The sequence below is a fragment of the Camelus bactrianus genome, chromosome 21, assembly GCF_048773025.1.
Source record: "Camelus bactrianus isolate YW-2024 breed Bactrian camel chromosome 21, ASM4877302v1, whole genome shotgun sequence".
NCBI classification, from domain to species: Eukaryota; Metazoa; Chordata; class Mammalia; order Artiodactyla; family Camelidae; genus Camelus; species Camelus bactrianus.
Genome location: NC_133559.1, coordinates 4,479,836 through 4,498,386, shown reverse-complemented (window position 1 = coordinate 4,498,386; position 18,551 = coordinate 4,479,836). Strand labels below are relative to the sequence as shown.

General features: G+C 42.8%; 1 long non-coding RNA gene across 1 annotated transcript; it reads right to left on the bottom strand.

Moving 5' to 3' along the window:
* Nucleotides 1-3,848: 3,848 nt before the first annotated feature.
* Nucleotides 3,849-18,489, bottom strand: LOC123617867 (uncharacterized). Its single transcript, XR_012501269.1, has 3 exons — nucleotides 7,082-18,489; nucleotides 6,307-6,419; nucleotides 3,849-4,083 (listed from the first exon to the last, which is right to left on the bottom strand). It is a non-coding gene; the product is annotated as an uncharacterized LOC123617867 (long non-coding RNA).
* Nucleotides 18,490-18,551: the final 62 nt, after the last annotated feature.

Genomic DNA, 18,551 nt, shown 5'->3' with positions numbered 1-18,551 from the left:
ATCTGAAAAACTCACTAAAGATGCATCAGGTACAATTATCTAGGTACTTCAGAGAGGAGCTAAATCAGAGGATATTGGCGGGGGGGTGGCCTGTCCCGGGGAGAGCTCCTAGGGGTCCTGCTCAGTTACAGTTCCCCCCTTTCTTTGATACTCCTCAATCTTGAGAACAGGTGTTGGACAAGAAGAGGAGTGATAGTTTGGATAGAGAGGTTCATCACAAACTCAGCAGAAGAACTCGGTTTCAGTCTCCAGTCCTGTTTCACCCCACACCCTGAGTCTCAGGGAATGGGGTGACGACTGCTCTGGCTACTTCCTGCTGAGACATGGTCTAGTCCAACCTCGATCTGGGGAATGGACACTGAATTGAAAATCCCTGAGTTCCAGGTCCTGGATCTGAGTCTTGTGTGATTAAGATCTCATTCCCTTGAGGAATTCAGGAGAACAAGCCTGAAAGCCAGTCTGCACGTGGCACTCTGGAGGAGACTTGCAGCCAGGTGGCCAGTTGTCTGCTTTTATCTGGGTAGGTTTTAACTTTTTTCCCCTCCTTTTTCAGTGTCATTAGGTGGAATTATTACAGTTTGACTGCACATACACATATTGCATGTAAATACATGTAGGTTTTAACTTTTGATGTGGTATTAACATATATATGTTCACTCATATATATGTAATTCACTCAGTCCTATGTAATTAATGCTTTTTACTAGCAGTTTTATGAAATCAGAGTTAAAAATATCTTACCCAGCTCGGCAATATGATTTAAAAGAAAACTATACCTCCCCTTTATGAATTTTCTTGAAGATGAAGCAGTTTTGCAAAGCATCAGCGTGACTGTCTATGAATGACAAAAGATTTAAAAGGGCAAAGTAAAAGATCTGATTATGTTTTTGACAGGATTAATCAAGTGGCTGTGACAGCATTGCAAGATAACAACCAGAATTATGACTGATAGCATTATACCAGGACATATCCAAGTTTCAGAAACTTTATGTAATTTCTAGAATATCTATATTAATAACATTTATCCACACTGCATAATCTGAGGAGGCTTACCACCATTTGACAATGCCTTGTGTGTAATCCGAAACTCCAACCAACACACCAACCAATCCTAGTAAATCATTTTTCTCTGAGATGCTTCAGGGGCCCTTGGAAGCATCCTAGTGTTAGTTGATGTCAAAAGAATGTTAATTAGAATTTGAAGGGGGAGGGAAATAGCTCAGTGATAGAGTGTATGCTTACCATGCATGAAGCCCTAGATTCAAAACCCATACCTCCATTAAAAAAAAGAAAGAAAAATATTAAGTTCGGTAGGAAATTTGTTAAAAATATCAAAAAGGTAAAGTTCTCTTAACAGAGAGGAAGCAAATCTAGTTCTACACCAGCTTATTTTAATAAAATCCACTTACCTATTAAGTGTAATCTAATCTCAGCCCCACCAATGCACAGAACTCCTTTTTTAGGATTCCCTTTACAAACTTTCCACAACTTTCTGTTTCCATATTAGTTTGTCCCTTATTTTTTTCTCATCTAGAAACAATCAGCTCTAGGTCCAGATCATTTTATTTTCCCTTAACAAAATGCAATTCCATACCTCATACCTTTCTTAACTCAAAACAGGTCCTACTGAAGTGGGAGGAAAGAGGGCAGGGCACAACCATTGAAGGAATGATACAGCAACTGAGGACAGAACAAACTGGTTAGAACCAAGATGGCGGAAGATTCGACTTCCAGTAGACCTTGAGCCTCATGGCGCACCCACAGTTCCTAGGCTGGCCTTAAAAGGTCAAAAAGTGGGCAGAGGGGGGCGTTTCTGGAAAACCCTCGCCCCTGCCTCAAAGTAGTTGGAATAATCCTCCTACTCACTAGCCTGTGAAGTTACGGAGCCCGTAAAACCTAACAACTCCGCACCTCGTGGGCGTTCACTCTCTTGCCTTCTGAGACTGCCCGCACTCTGTCAACGGAGTGTGTATCTACTTTTACTTTAAACTAAACGCCCCACCCCTCTCAGGCTCTCCCTCTCACCTTTCTGAGATGGCCCACGTTCTGCCTATGGAGTCTATCTCCTAAGCTGTTTTCCCTACTGAGTGAGAGTCACACTCCATGGAGTGGGGTCTCTCTCTCTAAATAAACTTGCTTTCACTTTACATGCCTTGCTCTTGAATTCTTTCCTGCAGGAGCCAAGACCCTATTCTCCCACAACATTACTTTCCTATTGTATACACTGAAATGTTTATTATTTTTAGTAGCTTTAATGCCATGTTTTAATTAGAATCCTCAACCTATTAAAAATCTCAATTTCGAGTGAAAAGCCAAGTAAGCAATTATGAGCTGTCCTTTACATTAGTATTCTGTATGATGGCAGGCAAATACCAATAATTTTCCAAACACATGTGCTTTTTATAGAAAATATTTTAGGGTGATACTAAACATATTCATCAATAATCCTAAATACCTTTAGTTTCTCTGTAAAGGGAAGCCAACATTCAGTAATTAATGCTTCAGTATCTTATTTTGTTTGGAAATGACCTAGCCAAACTTCCGTCATTTAACTTAATTTAGCACAACTCTAAAATTTCAAGTTACTAAATATTAGAAGAGATCATTTTTAAGTAGACATTCCTAAAATAATTATTTCTAAAGAACTCACCCAAAAGCTCTTATCTAATTTGCATTTAATTTGCTTACAAGAATTTCATCATACCAAGTTAATTTTTTTCTTTCTGCTGACAAACTGCAACAGAAACAAACTTACTGGCCTTCATGAAACCTGGGTACAATAGAAGACATGTCTATGTGGACTCTACCAACAAGCTTAAACTAACTTTAATATCCTAGATCACATGAATCTGAAATTTGTTCTGTAGCTTCTTTTATACTTAAAAGTAAGCATTTACAAATTAAACACTCCTAAGTCAATTAACAGAGCTCATTTACAAGTTAATTTTTACATAAAAACAGAACCAGAGATCTCAGTTTTTCCACCTACGTGGAAAAAATTTTTTTTCTTTTCCCCTTGAGAGCCCAGGTAGATAATCTACACCTCAAAGGCACAGGAAGAGAAATGCAAATTTCTTCTTTAACTGCTTTTACAAAACCCAAACATCTTGGCCATTTTCAGGGACTTTCAGTTCCCAAATACCCACTTCAGTTCAAAGAAATAACAGTAATAGGCAACAGACACATCGTTCACTTATATACACATGCCTCACTTTCAGCAAAACCAGGAAGAGAGAACAGGATTTGGACTCGGATACTGGGACACTCACATAGACAACTAAGGTAAAATCCAAAGCAATTGCAAAAGCACACTTTGATGTAACAGCTGAGTCACTAGGGGCCATCGCTCTCAGATCTCAGGAAGTATTGAGGCCACATGATGTTACAATAAAAACAGCATTTTCTTTCATTTATGGGAGCATCTCTAAAGATCTCCCAGTTTTGCAAAAATACCCCAAGGGACTATAAGATGGAAGAGCTCTGATCATCCATACTTAATTTGATAACATCTGCTGTGAATAATTATCAAGCAAAAAACAGCTCAAAATGTTCTCTCAGGGTCACAGTTCCCCAGCCCCCAAAGGGAGATTCCCAACCAATGCCACATGCATCCAAAAGGGGAGAGCCCCGACCAACACCCCGTCAGAGAGAAAGCCAGATGGGTGACCAAGCTAGGCCCAGAAGGGAAAATCACAGCCAGTGCTGTGCCACAGGGGAAGCTAATGTGCTAGCGGATAGAGACCGCAGATTGAAAAGCCCACCAAATGGGTGGGCAAGTCCCCCCACCTCCCAAATGTGGGGGTCCTTGCCTGCTGATTGAGAAAAAATTCTCAGAGGCAGAGGAGGGACAAAGTGAAAAAGAGCTGCTTTATTGCTCAGAGAAAGAAGGGGAAAAAGACAAAAAAGAAAGAGCTTGAGTGGGCAGTGTCAGCCAGGTGGCCGGCTGACAGAGCTCCAGCACCCATCGGGCCTCCGGGCCTTTTGTTGGAAGGCTCTGCCATGTTACTATCATTCTGGTGCTGCCAGGCACCTTCTATTACTGGCTCTTTCCTCTCATGCAGCTGAACTCTAAAACAGAAGCACCTGCGGGGGCAAAAGAGAACAAAGAAAGATACTGGGGTATGTCCTTGGGACCGATGCAGCATTTGTGGAGTGTTAAATACTTTGTCGTATGGCTACGTCCTTGGAACCAAGGAGCCAGCTGTGGGATAAGAGAAACAATCTGTTTTGTTTTTTTGTTTTTTAAACAGCCTGGCACTTTCTTTCCTTTGTCATTAATTAGTCAGGGTCAGTAAGCCTGCCTAATGAAATCTCTGAGCTCCCCCCCCCGTGACACTTCATACTCATGAATTTTCTTGGGGAAATGGATGGAGGTCTCTTATCGTCCATCGTTACTTCCTGCTGAAAAGGGGTATTGGCATGTCTGATTGAGTTGAAGTCTCTTTCTACCTTATCTAAATCTAGACAGTGTGACCCTGGGATAGGCTTCCAGTCGTGTAGTAGCAGAGTCTTATTTTGAAACTGCTGGAGATGATTTGAAATGAAGTGGGAAAGTATTTGAGTTAAAAATAGTCCCCAAATTAGGGCCAACAGGACGATTATGGCAGGGCCTAGGAAGAGCATTAACCAAGGCAAGACACAGCATTTGCCGGCTGAGTGCTTTACCATGTGTTTTGGGGTTTTCTGCTTGTTCTAATAGACCTCTGATCTTTTTGTACCTGGCCTGATCAATCGTAACAGAAACAGCATTCTTTCCTTAGACAGACATAGGTCCCTCCCTGGCTTGTGGTGAGATCTAAGGAGACTTGCAACCACAAGGTTGCAGATTCTTTGAGAGTGGCTAGAGGTGTCCTTGAGTCTGATACAGTCCGGAAAATTTAAGTTCTCAGCAAGACAGAAACTTGTCTGAAGTCATGTCCGTAATGGCCACCTAGTTTTGCCTTAGATGTCTAACCTACAGTTATATTCTAGTCTGACTTTTAAACTTTTTCTCCTTAATGGCTAAAGCAGATGTCACTATACATGATTTTAGTGTTTTTCTACACATGGGGAGATGCAAGAATTTGGGCTCATAAAATCTTCTCCTGAAAACATCCAATTATCTTAATGCCTGTTCTGCCAAATTTTCTCAGAGCACTGAGTGTCTTATTCCTGAATTCCACCCTGAATTCCTTTCAGGGTGTGTTGAAGGTCAGCAACTGCCTTGTGACTTAATCCCTGTAGAGGCAGACGGCAAGTGTCAATTTTAGTTGGTAGGGTCTCCTCGTGGTTATAAATTTGACCATGGCTTGGGAGGTATTTTATGACCATTTTGTCCCACAGTGCTGGGAATGCTCGTTCCTAGACCGGGTGAGAATTTTGTTGATAGGCCACTCATTGTGCTATTACTGAAACAGGCCTTATTAACAGTAGTAAGAAGTCTCTGGACCACCTGTCTTACTAGTCTGTTGTGGTCCAGGAAAATACGCCCTCTTGTTTCTTCCCACACCCATAGTCACATCATTGTAATCACATCTCCTATAGAATGATGTATCTGGTTAACTGCTTCACATTGCCCAGTCGTCGTTTTATTGGAGGCTCAGTCTCAGTCACACATTTGGTAATGTGAGAAACAGCAATCTTGTAAAACAGGCAATAAGCAAATAATATTAGCAGTATAGTAAGGTCAGAAGGAAGAAGTTAAGAATTTTCATTAGGTGCAGCTCAGTACATTCCCAGGGCATCTGACTTAGCCTGTTTTGTACCCATCTTCATCTTTAAGGGAAATTACATATTGGCATTGTCCATAGGGCAATGGCCCAATTTTTTAATCAGGCTAGTTGTTAGTATGGCTTAATTGTTCCCAACATAAGGAAGTCTTTAAATGACCATAGCCTGATGTTAATCATATAAATTTATCCTATAAATTGTGGGAGGCTATTTTCTTTGGCTGAAATTTTGCTTGTTGCTCTGATTGAGCTTGAGAAACTTTAGAAGAAAATTCATATTCATGGTCAGGATCAGAGCAGGTATTATTAATTGACCAGGTGAGGGGATCCCACCTAATAATGTCAAAGTGGCCTGAACTATAATTTCTTTCCTCTAAATTTTTTTAAGGGCTATCTAATTAGAGCCTTAGAGTAGAGAAATCCACCAAGGTAACCCAGAAGTACTAGACATAGGTAACTGACCATAAACTTAACAATTGGATTAACTTTAACTTTGCATAAGGTTGTGAGATACATTTAGTTCATAAGCAAAGGTGTGAGTGATTGTCAAAGTAATTGGTATACAGGCCTGGTCTGGTGTCTTGGGTCAGCTGTTTACCTAGATGTCATCTTTTCATCCTGGTCTAGTTAGTTCCTCCTCCACTTGAGCACTGTTGCAAGGTGATTTCGAGGTTAGCAATCCTCTCTATAGGCCAGTCCAGTGCAGAAGCCCTTTGTAAGTGGAAAGATTATTAAGAGTCAATTTCCTTCAGTTTTACTGTGTGTGAGATAGTCAGGAGGTCCTTCCACCTAGGTTGGAGACAGTCCTTCAATTATGTCTTTTTCAGTATGTATAATCCCATGGCTGCAGGCCATGGGCTGTCTGATCTTCATCCAGAAATAGATTACTAAGCTTCAGGAACAAATTTCTAGTGTCCTTTTAATAATTCAACTAAACTTTGCAACAATGTAACATAACAAGGAACTGTCTGGGAAGGGAGGCTTAGTAAATACAGACCTCAGTTAACAAAACTAGAATTTAATGTCCACTGAAATGTATTCTTTTTCTCTATAATTACCCTCATTTTAATCAAATACATCAAATCAAGTATAGTCAGCTACAATATATCAATTTCTGGTGTACAGCAAAATGCCCCAGTCATACATATGCATATATTCATTTGCATATACCTTTTCACTAAAGGTTATTACAGGATATTTAATATAGTTCCTTGTACTATACAGAAGAAATTTGTTTATCTATTTTTGTAGACAGTTAATATTTGCAAATCTCAAACTCCCAAATTTGTTCCTTCCCACTCCCTTTCCTCTCATAACTGTAAGATTGTTTACTATGTCTGTGAGTCTGAAATGTCCAAAAAAAAACGCCTCACCTTGGCCATCTTAGGGCTAGATAAGTCCTTGTAAGTACTGGCTCCATATCAACAGTGGAAGCCAGCTGGAGTTTCAGTGGGTGGCTGCCCGTCTGGGAGTTGGGAGGCTGTAGAGACATAATCTCCCACTTTTTTTAGTTTAGTTTTATTACAAAGTACAAGTCTAAAATTAAAGTTTCCAATTTTAAGCCACATTAACAAAAATATCAGCCAACCCAGTTTACTCCAAAATTCCCTCCAGGCCTGGGAATTCCCTTTAGGGTATAGGAGCAGAGCCAAATCATAAGAGATCCTGAGAGCAAGGATGGCAATTAAGTATCCAAGTCCACCAGAGCGTAATATTTAGCTGGATGATGGAAAAGAGAGAGTAGAGGGAGCCAGCTGAAGAGGGAGGGAAAGGAACAGGGAGTAGTGGCCTTGCAGACAGTTCTTGACACAACCTATAGGCTCCTCTGTGGGACTTGGACCCAGGAGCCTGATGTTCAGGCCTTACAGGACTCTTCCCCAGGCTCTTTTGAAGATGGACACGAACTCAACACATTTGGCCAGTGGGACTCGAACCCACTCACCTAAAATGAGTTCCCTGCCCACGGGAGTTATCAGGCCCTGGCTCCTGGGCTCTCGTGGGATTTGGACCCACAAATTTTCTGTGGACTTTCACTTGTGTCCTGCATCCAGGACTTTGAATTTCTGTGGGACTCGAACCCACAAAGAAAAAGAAAGAAGGGAAGCTGAAAGTAAAAAGAAGAAAATTGTAAAAAGTAGAAGGTTCAAAAAAAACTCTCTTCAGGGAAGGAACAGGGAAGAATAGCAGCACTAAGGAGGGGGCAGGTACAGGTGCGGCAAGAGATACAGAAGACTAAGACGAGAGCAAGAAGACAGCCAGAGGCTCACCAACCTGATCTTGATAGGTTTCGCTCCTGGGGAACATTGAGTACTCAGTATTCACAAAATATCTCCCATCTGGGGTGCCATGTTAGTAGATAGGAAGACCCCAAATTGCAAAGCTCACCAAATGGGTGGGCAAGCCCTTTCACCCCATGTGTGACTGAGAAAGAATTCTCAGTAGAAGCAGAGGGACAAAAGAGCTGCTTTATTGCTCAAAGAATGGGAAAAAGACAAAAAAGGAAACACTCAAGCAGGCAGCCGTCAGCCAGGTGGCCGGGTGAGACAGCTCCAGCCCCCATCGGGCAGTGGGCCCTTCTGTTGGAAGGCTCCGCCATGTTACCTTCAGGCTGGTGCTGCCAGGCATCTATTACTGGCTCTTTCCTCCGGTGGAGCTCAACCCTAAAGCAGAAACTTCATCGGGGTGGGGGTTGGGGAAGAAGAAAGATACTGGGGTATGTCCTTGTAACTGATGCAGCAGTTGTGGAACACAGAAAGTCTTGTATGGCATGTCCTTGGAACCAAGCAGCCAGCTGCGGGATAAGGGAAACAGCCTGTTTAACAGGCTGGCACTTTCTTTCTCTCATTGTTAATCTGCCAGGGTCAATAGCCTGCTTAATCGCCTCTCTGAAACACCATAGGGAAGGATACCCTGGTGTCATCATGCGTGAGCCCTGTTACTTACAGATGTCTCAGCGGGCCAATGTTAAGTACTGACATGAACACAAACAACAAACATGGGCCCACAAACAAAGGACCCAACAAGGTGTAGCCCCACAATTCCACTTCCACTCCCAGAGGCTTCCTGAGTGGCTTGGCTTCTGAAAGAGAAGGGATCCAGACTGGCCCCTGGGAGCCAAGAATGGCTCACTTCCTGAGGGGAATGAGCCCAGGTGGAGCAGGTGGAATTTGCCCATCCTGTGTAAGCCAGAGTGGCTCACCCTAAAATGACACAGACAAAAACACAAATAACAGATAAGCTGTGGTTGCACACACAGAAAATCAGACGAGGTGTAGTCTAAAAATTCCACTTCCACTCCCAGAAGGAGGCCTCCATACAGATGGGCCCAGTTCTCGAAAGAGAACGGACCCAGAGTGGCTCACTTCCCAGAAGGGAATGAACCCAGATGGAGTGGAGAGACTCCCCAGCTGCAGAAGCTGGAGCGACTCACCCCCAGGCGACACTGAATGTGAAGCATAGCTCCTGACGCCTCCCAGCTCCAGTCTGCCTTGAGGCGGCGGCTCCCGTCAGGAAGAGTCCCTCCCAGTTCCTCGGCAGCTGCTGGGGACCCAGGGAAGGGGCTGCCTCCAGCCAGGGTCGACCTGCTACGGGCAAAGATTCCTAGGCTGACTTTGCCAAAATGGTTATGGAACGCAAATTCGTGTGCCCAACACACAGTGAGGCAAAAAAACACCAAAATGTCGGAGGTTGGAGCAGAGAAAGGTTATTGCTGGGCTGAGCAAGGAGAATGATTGGCTCATGCCCCAGAAAACCATGAACTCCCTGAAGGGTTTCAGCTGAGCATTTTTAAAGCCAGCTGAGGGAGGGGCGGCCCAGCGTGTGTGATCAGCTGTGCACAATTCTCTGATTGAGGGTGAGCCATCCTTAGGCGCCAGAAGGTCTGGGGGCCACATGCTCATGATCATCGAGTAGTTCGTTTCTTCCATTTGCTGGTGGTTTTAGCATCTGAAAAACTCAGGAAAGATGCGTCAGATACAATTATCTAGGTACTTCAGAGAGGAGCTAAATCAGAGGATATTGGCGGGGGGGTGGCCTGTCCTGGGAAGAGCCCCTAAGGGTCCTGCTTGGTTACAACTGGACTGCTGTTTACTACAGCAGCTGTTCCCTTACATCAAGCTTATACAGAAGATGGAGACATAACATATACAGCATAGTTATTGCGAATATTAACTAAGAACAGAAGTAAAGTTCCTGGAGATATGCTGGCAAAAATATGAAGTAATGTGCACAAAACTATTCATTGCAGCATATGTGTAATAATAATAGATTGGAAACAGCTCACATATCCATCAGGGAGGGACTGGTTGAATAAACTGGTAAATCTATACAGTACTGCAGAGTACTGAGCGGCAGTAAAAAGGAATGGGGGAGACTACCTACAGTTTTGGAGAGCCCTCCAGCATATATTAAAGTGAGGAAACTAACATGCAGGACAGAGTGTGTGTGTTTCCTTGTCTAAGGGGTGGCACGTAATGTATACATTTGTTTATATTTTAAAAATGGAAGGCTAAACCAAAAACCAATGGAAATTGATGCCACTGGGGCAGGGCTGGGGGTGAGAAGGGAAGGGATACGGAGGGAAGTGGGATTCCTCTGAGCAAACTATGTTAATGTGGTTTTCTTTGGAACCAAGTGCAAGTCTCATATGATTGCAGAACAGTTGAAATTGGGACAGTAGGAACTCAGTAAACCTTCATTTTCTTTCATTCTTTACCACCAGATATCTTGGGTAAGGGGTTTGTATCTTATTCCTATTTTTTTTCTCATTCTCAGTCCTTCCAAACCTAATTTCCATTATATTTAATTCTGTGCTCAGACTTTTAGTAACTAGAGCAGCAACTAGACCAAATCCAATGGCCTATTCCGTTCTTTACCACATTTAATCCTGTTATATCACCCCCTTCTTGAAGCTCACTTTTTGGCTTATATAACCACATACTTTCCTAAACTCAAGGCAAGAAAAGGTGAGCCTGGCCCTCTTGTTCGCTTACATCACTCCCCTTCATATGGTACCTATGAGGGCTCTGTGCTGGTGGCAGCTGAAGACACAAAGATGAGCAAGGTGGTTTTGCTGTCCCATCATTACTAAGGGGACAGACTGACACATAAGAGAATATTAAGAAAGAAACTATTCTGAACATGAGGAAGGATATCTAACCTGGCATGAAAGTCCAAGAAAACGTCTGGGGAAAGAAAGTGACACAATATAATCTCAAAGGAAAGTTAGAAGCTTCCCAGGCAAAGATGAAGGGAAGCTCATTCCAGGTGGATGGGATGTTTCTGAGCAGAAGCAGAGATTGATAAACAGCCTGGTTTATAATGCACTAAAGTTGCTCGGTATCGGTTGCAGGATGAGGTCAGAGCCAGTCAGGGAGCTCCCACAATCAGTGCTTCTCAGCCCCTTTTCCACATCATGGCACAGAACCACTTGAAAAAGCACACTGAGGTGGAGGAGGATGCTTCAGGCTTGAGGCTATCGGCTTAAGAATTCCAGCTGTCCAGGCTCTGCCCAGCAGCACAAGGTGCTGAGGGAATTAATATCTGAGCATCATTGTCAAGGCATACTGGTTGGGAAGCTGCTGTCCATGATGGGAAGCCACAGCAGAGGTTTAAGCAAGGGAGTGGCAAATTGGTGTTTTAGAACTAAAGTTGCTGTGTATAGAATAGATTTGAGGGAGATGAAGACTGCGGGCAAGGCAACGAGCTATGCAACTGGCAATAACTGAGGTGAGAGGTGAAGTCATAATGAGGGCTATGACAGGAGCAGCGATGAAAAGAGAGAGAGGCAGCGGGCAGATAGATAAAAGGCAAATTAGGAGCTGGTACTAGATTGGATACAGTGAATGAAGGGGAGGGTGGAATCAAGGATGAGAATATGCAACAGGAAGAATTTGGGGGGAGGGTGGGGTAAAAATGATAAGTTCCATTTTGGATATGGTGGCTTTGAGGTGAGGTCCCCTAGTGGGTGTCTGATTATATGTGTCAAAAGCTTGGGGGAAGACTAGACCTGATATTTCACATCGTGAATGGCTGAGGATGCCAGGCTTCTTGGTTACAGCGGAAATAACTGACCTCTTAATTTCAAACAGAGCTCTGCTATAAATTTGCTTTGATGTGGTCATAGGCTGAGGTCCCAGGAACATTTGGAACTGCCACGGCTAGCAGCTGGATCCTGGCCCCAGATGCTGGAGGCCAGCACTGGAGGAGCCCAGTGGGAGGCTTTTTCTCAGTCTCTGTGTCCATCGGCCTCCAGGTCATCTATCAAACGAATTGCCTCTTCCAACTGAGCCTTGATGAGGACTTCAGTGACTGTTACCCTGATGCTGATGATGTTCACATTTCTAGCTTGTTTTTTCATATGAACTCCTGTGTGGTATTTTCGGCTGTTATCTGATGTCATGTTGATGAATTCACACCACCACAGAGTAAATCAGTGCCTTTACTGAATTCCCTACTTCTCCCTTTAGAACCACCATTCTCTCGGGCATTCATTTGCAGAATCTCTGAGCTTTTATTTATTCCACAGTTTCTGAGTGCCTCCTCTAGTCATTAAGTTTGACTCCCCCAGACTCTCCTTTATCCCCCTCTCCACCCTCCAGTTCTTTCAGACTACAGCTGCTCAGCAATTCCCTGAACAGAGCTAGTACTGCTAGCACACAGGTACTCAGTTCACACATCTGTTTGTTAGTCACGTACTAGGGTTTCTCAACCCGTTAAAAAAATTATTGCCTACCTCTGACACTTTTTCCTAATTGCCCTTCCCCCATGCATGAAATTATAATATCACTGACATGTTGTTTATCTGCTTATGTACTATGGCCCTTTGGAGGCACAATACCACTGTGATATCTAAGATTCCCACCTCCGAATCACTTTTTGACTTCTTGAGGGGCAAAACCACCCCTGCTGAGAATGCATGCTCTAGACCATGGGTCCTAAATATGTAGGCCATAGACAGTCCTTTCAGAATACGATAAAAACTGTGGACCCTATCCAAGAAAAAATATGTACATGCGTATATATCCAATATCCTGAAGCAAAAATTCCAGAAGTTTCATGGATCCCAATCTCAGTATCCCTGCACTAAACTGAATCTCTTAAGAACTCTTACTCTATTAACGAATCTTATTCTATTAATCTGTATCTCTCCAGAGTGTTGAAAGATACCTGACATATGCAATAATTATAAAAATAATTACAGCTAATATTTTCTAAGTCTTGTTATGTGCCAGGTACTGTACTAAGTATTTTATAAGCATTATCTCAGTTAATCCTCAAAATAACCCCTTAGATATGTTTTATTATTACCCCAACTTTAAGATCAGGAAGCTAATATTAAGTTCCTTGACCAAGGTTATCTGCTAAGAAGTAGTGGCTGCAGTAATTGAACCAAAATCTGTCTGAACTCCAAAGCCAAGTGCTCAGTCACATTATGCTGTTTTATATTTACTGGATAAATGCTTGTTGAATGAATGAATGTTTTAAACGCTTTGCTACTTACTGGCTTTCTAGATAAGATATCCCTTTTCTTTAACTGGATTATAAGCTCCTAAAGGAAGGAATTTTGATGCTTTACTTGTTAGCATCTTTCACTGGAACTCTACAGTATCTTAGAGGTGCTGTCATTGACCCTGTTTTGTCCCTCTTAACCCTCCCCATACTGACAGTCTTATGTGCTTGGAGTAGGGTGGGTAGAAGCAGTGATAGAATACAGGTGGGTGGCTGATGTTGGGGAGCAGGCAATTTGATGGGTAAGTGGGGAAGGAAGCTACACCAGGAAGTAGTATAAAGCAGTGGTTAAAAACCCTGGAAAGCTTACAACCAATACCACAGAAATACAAAAAACCATAAGAGAATACTGTTAACAATTATATGCCTACAAATTGGACCATCAAGAAGAAACAGACAAGCTTCTACAAACATACAATCCACCAAAACTGAATCAAGAAGAAACAGATCATTTGAGCAGGCCAATCACTAGAAGTGAGATAGAATCTGTAATTAAAAAAAAAAAAGCTCCCTGCAAACAAAAGTCCAGGACCGGATGGCTTTGCTGGGGAATTCTACCAAACATACAAAGAAGAACTTATACTGATCCTTCTTAAACTCTTCCAAAAGATTGAAGAGGAGGGAATGCTCCCAAACTCATGTAAAGCCACCGTCACCCTGATACCAAAACAAGACAAAGACACTACCAAAAAGGAAAATACAGGCCAATATCTCTGGTGAATATAGATACAAAAATTCTCAACAAAGAATTAGCAAACTGAATCCAACAAAACATAAAAAACTCATGGTTACCAAAGGGGAAAGGGGACGGGGAGGTATAAATTGGGAGTTTGGGATTTGCAGAACTAACTACTACACATAAAATAAACAACAAGGTCCTACTGTATGTATAGTACAGGGAACAATATTCAACATCTTGCAGGAGCCTATAATGAAAAAGCATATGGAAAAGGATTTATATGAAAAAAATAATGTGTGTGTGTGTGTGTGTGTGTGTGTGTGTGTGTGTGTATGTGTATAACTGAATCACTATGCTGTACACCGAGACAAGACTGTAAATCAACTATACTTCAATGAAAAAGAAAAAAAAAACCCAAAACTGGAAAGCTCTGAAACCCAGAGCTATGAAGTCAGAGACCTCGGTCTGTATGGATCTACTTGTATGAAACTCCAGAATAGACAAGTCTCATCTATGGAGACAGAAAGGAGACAGTGGTTGCCTAGGATGGGGAAGTTGACTGCAGAGGGGCACAAGGGAACTTTCAGGAACAATGTTCTATATCTTGATCAAGGGGGTGCTTACATGGGTGTAAACATCTGTTAAAACTCACAGACCGATACACTTAAAATGGATGAATTTAAAAAGAATAAGAGCTCTAAATCTATATTGCCTCCATTCAAATCCTAGTTTTGCCACTTCTGAGCTGTGTGATTTCATCAAGTTACTCCTTAACCAATCAGTGCCTCAGTCTCTTCATCTGCAAAAGGTAATCATCTCACAGGTTAATGGTGACATGGGGTAGGTTAGTCAATGTAAAGTAGCCAGAAAAGTGCCCAAGTCAGGTAAATTCTCTAACAATGTCAACCATCATTCCCATACACCCATTTATCATCTCCTGGGCCATGGTCTTACTTCCCACACCCAATATAAGCTATTTGTGGAGAAGAGATGAGTCTAGGGGATAAGAACAAGTCTAGACTGAAAAAAAAGTGACAATTCTCAACAGGCAATTAATTTATATTCTTTCAAGCCAATTCTTTACCTGCTAGTTCAGCACTCATATTTAGTGGGAGTAGGAAAAAATTTATCATATGCGGTACAGGTAATATTTAACTTAATTTGGAATAATCCTTCACTGAGTGTTTACTTAATGTATACTGAAGACATCACAGTAAATATGCCAGATGAGGTTCCTTTTCCCTTAGAACTGAAAAAAGGTAGAAGACAAAAAAATAAGAGAGTATAACAAATAAAAATAATTTTAGATAGAGGTATATCGTAAGAAAAGTAGTAATACTGGGTGACAGGACAGTGACGGGAGTGGGGAGGGATGTAGCTCTGTTAGACAGGGTGGTCTGATAAGGTGACTTCTGAGTAGAGACCTGAATGATAAGGCAAAGATCTGGGGGATGGGAGTTCCCGGCAGCAGGACCCCCAGTGCCCAGGTCCTCTGATGTGTACACGCTGGGCATGTAGGAGCCACAGCAGGGAGACCAGTGAAGCTAAAGCAGAACTGAAGCCTGGGACATGCGTAGGAAAGGAGGGGGCAGGCAGGGGCCAGACCACGCATGATTATTAGGTCTTGATTAGAAATTTGCATTTAATTCTTAGTATAATAGAAAGCCATTGGAGGATTTGAAGAAAAGAGAGTGATAAGACCTTTTTACAACTTATAGAAAAAATTGTGGTGTAAAATACATTCAGAAAAACACACAGATCTTCATTGTATTTTCATGTATGTATGCACCCTTTTGGCCACATTCCCACCAACCAGAAGGTCCTCTCGTGCCTTTTCACAGTCAATTTCCACCTCCCAGAGGTAATCGATATTTTCTCTCATAGATGAATTTGCTTTTTCTTGAACCTCGTGGAAGTGGAACCACAGGGCGTGTACTCCTTTTTTTGGTCTGGCTTCTTTTGCTTAGTATTTTCTTTGTGAGACATTTTTATGCAGTTGCATGTAGCAGTTTAGTCTGTTAAACATTTGTTACATAGTATTCCTGACATGAATATATCACAATTTGGTTATCTAAATTTAACTATTCTTTGGCTGATAAACACTTGAAGGTTTTAAATATTATGAATAAAGCTATGAAAATACTTGTCCTTGTCTCTTTTGTGGGACATATGCACTCAGTTCTCTTGGGAGCGTAGTTGTTGGATCAGATTTCATTTGTTCTTCGAGGATCACCCTGTCTGCTGAGAATAATGGGTTTTAAGGGAGCAAGACTGGAAGTAGGGAAGCCAGTTAGGAGGTTGCTGCAGTAGCTAAGGAGAGAGATGATGGTGGTGTAGACTGGGGGCCGGGGTGGAGAAGTAGGTCCAGAAGGTAATTTGAAGGTAAGGCTGACAAGACTTACTGATGTAGGGATAAGAGAAAGACAGGAAACAAGGATAACCGGAAGTTTTTGGCCTGAACACCCTGGTGAAGAGATGAGGAGGAAACTGGTTCAGAAGTTTGTTCATGGATCTGCTGAGTTTGAGATGCTTATTAGATATGCGTGTGGTGATGTTGAATTGACAGATGATGATTTGGAGACTTGGCTTAGTGGAAAGGTCTGGACTGGAGATATAAATGTGGGAATCATTAGCATACAGACAGCATTAAGATCATGGGACTACCTGAGGTGACTGAGGAGAATAGAGTAGGTGGAAGGGGGGAAAGACCCGGGAGTGAGCCCCGAGGAACCCTCATGTTAATGGGCCCAGAAAAGGGGACTGAGAGTGAGTGGCAGGTGAGGAGCATGGGTCTGTGGTTCCTGGGAAAAATGATGACGCCTTTCCTCAGAACTTGAAAAATTAAATGCACCCTTTCTAAGAGTACACAAGATTTCTATTTTAGCAAGTAATGGATAAGTAGAGAGCATGCAAAGTCAGCTTACAGAGAAGAAACGGCTCCCTGCCAGCAGGACTCAGGACTTGGCTATAACCTAATTGAAAATATTAACATACTTAAATAAAGAGTATGTCAACCTGAAGAGAGGTCAGCAATGAAAGCCCAGTAAAAGGAGAGTCCTGAAGCCCACGTGCGCACAGCCTTACCAAGCGCCATCCTGGAAAGAATGCTTTAACCAACAGAGTTCGAGTAGTCCAGGCGTATTGGCAAGGCTGCCCATGGTTAGAGATGTGGGTGGGGAATTGTAGCCAAGAAGAGTTTTCTGAACCCATTGGCAAGACTCCTTACTGGGCATGGCCAGATGCCATTAAAGATACAATGACTCCTGTCCAGTTATATCATTGTGCATTTATATGTTGACATCATTATTCTGATTTGGTTTAAGGGAGAGAAGGTGCTGGACATGCAGATATGAGTTTTCCTTCAGTCTGAGTGACAGTTAAATTTCTCACTGTAAATTAATGTTTATGTATTATGGCTTTATATTTCAGTAAATTGTAAATTTTGTTGGCACAAAAGAGTATTTCCAAGATGTAGCTTTGGAGTCTGCAAAACTCAGACCCACATCCCTGTCAGCACTAAATTCAACACCACAAATGCCACCTCTGAGGTTGCTTGGGACACAGCCTGCCAGCCCTCTCCATGTAACATCTCCCAGCATTCTGAAAGCTTCATGTTTAGGAGAACAGAATCACACACTATAAGATCTGACAGGGAGCTGATACAGCATCTAGTCCAGGTCCCCCATTTTCCAGATGAGAAAACTGAGGTTTAGAGAGGCAGAGAACTTATTAGAAGCAAGAATCAAAGTCAGAGCCCTGGTCAGTGCTGTGTTCAGATATCCTAAGGCCTTACCTAGAACAGGTAGAAACGTTCAATATGAACATCCCTAAATCACCCTGCTCCCCTCATCCCTGCAGCAGGGGTGTTCCCCAAGCGGCAGGCCTTGGATGTCCAAGCCCAGGCTATTGGTGTAGGGGCAAAGGAAAGAGAAAGGAAAGAACTGAAACCAATTCACTTTTCCCTCTTTTTTGCCCTGGAAGCAGAAGTGTGTGCGTGCGTGTGTGTATGTATGTGTGTGTGTGTGTGTGCGTGCGTGTGTGTGTATATGTGTGTGTGTGTGTGTTTGTGTGTGTGTGTGTGTGTGTAGTAAGAGAAAGTGGGGAAGAGTACAGAGGGAGTCCTTTTTTAAGTCACTAGGGCAAATGAATAGAAGGGGAGATGTCCACTTGGTCAGGCCTGGTAAATCCCTTCAGCTTCTCCAACCTCTGCTGTCACCAGCAGAATGGAGGACAGGGAGGTCTGCACTGGAAATAAATAATCTGGACTGTTTCTGGAAAGAGATGGCAGGCATCCGGGAGTCTCTGCCTCCAGCAGTTCAGGATAAAAACCACACCTTGTTATTCCTGCTTTCTCTAAAATAGCCAGGTGAATTGGAGTGTGAGCACTCCGGATTTGAGAGAGGGCTGTACAAAGGAGTTCAGCTGGGAACAGTGAGGAAGGGGAAGGGAGGCGATTTGAAGGCAGAGAGACTCCCTGACATTCGTTGGTCCGTCCTGCCATTCTGGGACTGGGGAGCTCAGAAAGGGGCTGCCTCGATCACCATCTCCCTTTCTGTCTTCCCCCTGGCCTCCCTGACATCAGTATTTCTTTCCTAGGGTCCTTTCGTCTTTAACTAGAAGGGGCTGGGAAGGGCTGTGTGTCATCTCCTGCTGCA